Consider the following 3078-nt stretch of genomic DNA (forward strand, 5'->3'; position numbering starts at 1 on the left):
TAAATCGTAATTTTTGTATAGCAATTACTTTTTTCCTCTTTTACATATTCGAAAATCCTTTTCCAGCATTAAAGTATGACAAAAAATTTCGAAATTGAAATCTTAAAAAAAAATTGTTCTCGACGTAAACTCCACCTCACAGACATGTATTAATGCGCGTATACTTATATTAATTCTGGAAAAAGGTTTTCGAATCTGTAAAAGAGGAAAAAAGAAATTGTTACACAGAAATTATGATTTAGTCGGTAATACGGTTTTAGGAATTAAAGAATAATGAAGAAAAGAGAAAAAGAAATTGAATATAATTTAATTAAATAAATTAATTAAAAGATAAGAATTTGCAAGATATTGATTAATAAGTTTCACATCATTTTATTTTAAACAAAAATTTGATATATTTTCTTCCATCTTTTCAGAAATGAATTGTGTATATGCATCTATCGTGTTATTCTTTATATACAGATTCCTCAATCGTGAATTAGACACTATACACTGTTAAATACACTGCATTACGGTTGTTAAAGTAAATGATTAAGTTATACGTGATAATATTCAAGTTAAATATTTTTAATATGTATAAAAGGACGAAAATTAATTATATTATAACGAAAATTAATTTTTTTAATTATTAAAAAAAGCATAAAAGCCAACGTGTGTTAGATATTATTATGATTTTTACGTTCCTTTTTTTAATAATAATTGATTTATTTAAAAAGCCATTATAAATTTCAATTTAAAATTAATTAAAATGCTCGTTTATACATTCCTTTTTTTCATAAGGACACAATTCGATGATAATGCTGTTAAGTTATTTAAAAATTATATGAAAATTATGCAAACCAGCGTCAAGTTAAAATTGCAAATTTATTTTCTGGGTATAATATAACTTTTTCCCTAGAGCGGAAACGTGAAAAATGAAAATTTTTTGAATGTATATGTGTACATACATACATACATACAAATTTTCACTTTTCACGCTTTCGCTCTAAAGAAAAAGTTACATGATCGATACCTTGAAAGCTTGCATTAATAATGAAGTGATTCCTCAACTTATATGGTTTGTTAAAAAACAAAAAAGTTTTAATCTTTATCAAAGTCATTCAAGAATAGATTGGAAAAGATTAAACATAATTTTATTTACGACTTCTTTGATGTAATTGACTATGATCGTTTGGAAAAGCTTCTTGTGATTTAATATTCACATATGAAGGAATTCAAATACAGCTTTTAAGAATTTTTGTAAGAACGTTAAAAAATTCCATGGTTATTGCAAAACGTACAATGAATGACCAATAGCTCAACAGTGGAATTATATAACTTGACAGGCAATTTTTTAAAATAATTGTATCTAATCGTCATAAAATAATTTTAATTTTTATTACGTTTCAATCTGGTTCTCTATATTTAATTATATTATTGAAAACACTGAGGATGCCTGATAAAGAAGGTAAAACGTTTGTATTTAATTTATTCATTTTAATATGATAGAACAATTTTGCAATAATATTTAGCATCGGCTTTTATGCTCTTTTTGGTAATAATAATTCATTTATTCAAAAAGCCGTTATAAATTTCAATTTAATTTTTTTTTAATTACATTATACTGTAAATATATATTGCGTTATAATATTTCCAGCATTAATATACGAAATATAACAGCAATCACATGCCTTTTCTTTAAGTCACTCAAATGAATTTTTATATGGTTTTCTTTTTCAATAAACTTTCAATAAACTATTATTTTACGCATTGTCGTAATTTTATATAGAACTGCTGCTGCTATCCTTTAACTTAAATTGGTTCTAATCTCAACATCATTCATTTTTTATAAACTATACTAGGATTAATTAATTCAGTAAAAAAAAATTATAATTAATAAATTGTAATTAACATGACAAAATACTCACTTTTGCTTTTAGCTGGATGAAGTCTTACTAAATGAAAAGACTTGGAAATATTGAAATCTTCAATAAAATATACGTAAATCGTCAAAGATTCAAGAGATACTTGCAACACGATGACGGCGGTTTTAAAGAGTAAAATGAATTGAAGTTCGTACTGATCGCAGTATTTATACCATCTCAAGTATCATGCAGGGAATCCCCTAGAAACAAACTCTGATCAAAAGAAAGGAGATCTCCCTTTTAGGGATGCGTTCCAAAACTCGTTCAACTCCGAGTACCTTTTATCCTTGTTCTTCACCTAATGTTGAACAAGGATAAAAGATACTCGGAATAGAGTCGAGTTTTGGAACGCACCCCTGATGGTTCCATTTTCAAACAGGAGTGTTGATTTTATTTTCGAAGCAGAGGAAAAGGTTGGCCATCCTGCATTATAAACGTCATTCTAGAAGTACGATCAATGCAATACTAGAAATGCTTTGAAGCGTTCTTTGATTGATCAATTCATAAAATTCATTCTTCTGGTTGGTCAATCAAATACTTCAAAGCATTTGTAGTGAGACCGCGCCCTACAAATTTAAGCCGGTATTCATATAATCGATTCTTATATTTAAGATCTGTACAATCGTAAAATGTCATGAACCAATCAAAGAGCTATATTGACATCTTAAAGCATTACTTAAGACGATCTTAAAATAGGAACGGACTATGAATACTGCCCTTAGTATTTATTAGCCAATCAATATCGCGGACAAACTCGTTATACGATGTGTAACAGGCTTTAGGCTTGTTTATCAGTCATGCGCTATGTACAGTTTGATAATGGGCGGTATTCATAGTCCATTCTTATATCAAGGCTGTCTTAAGTAATGTCTTAAGACGGTAATACGGCCCTCTGATCGGTATTCATAGTCAATTCTTATATTCAAGATCGTCTTAAGTTCACCCTTGAGGTGTCATGAACCAATCAGAGAGTCACGTTAGCGTATTAAGATATTACTTAAGATGGTTTTGAAATAAGAACCGACTATGAATACCGGCCTCTGATTGGTTCGTGACTTCTTAAGACTGTACTTAAGACGGACTTGAATATAAGATCTGACTATGAATACCGGCCAATGCAATGCAACTAAAGCAGTACACGATGCTTGTTTTCTTGCTGGATTGCTAGCTAGAA

Source organism: Mycetomoellerius zeteki, unplaced genomic scaffold (assembly GCF_001594055.1).
Source record: "Mycetomoellerius zeteki isolate Tzet28-1 unplaced genomic scaffold, Tzet1.0 scaffold119, whole genome shotgun sequence".
Lineage (NCBI taxonomy): Eukaryota > Metazoa > Arthropoda > Insecta > Hymenoptera > Formicidae > Mycetomoellerius > Mycetomoellerius zeteki.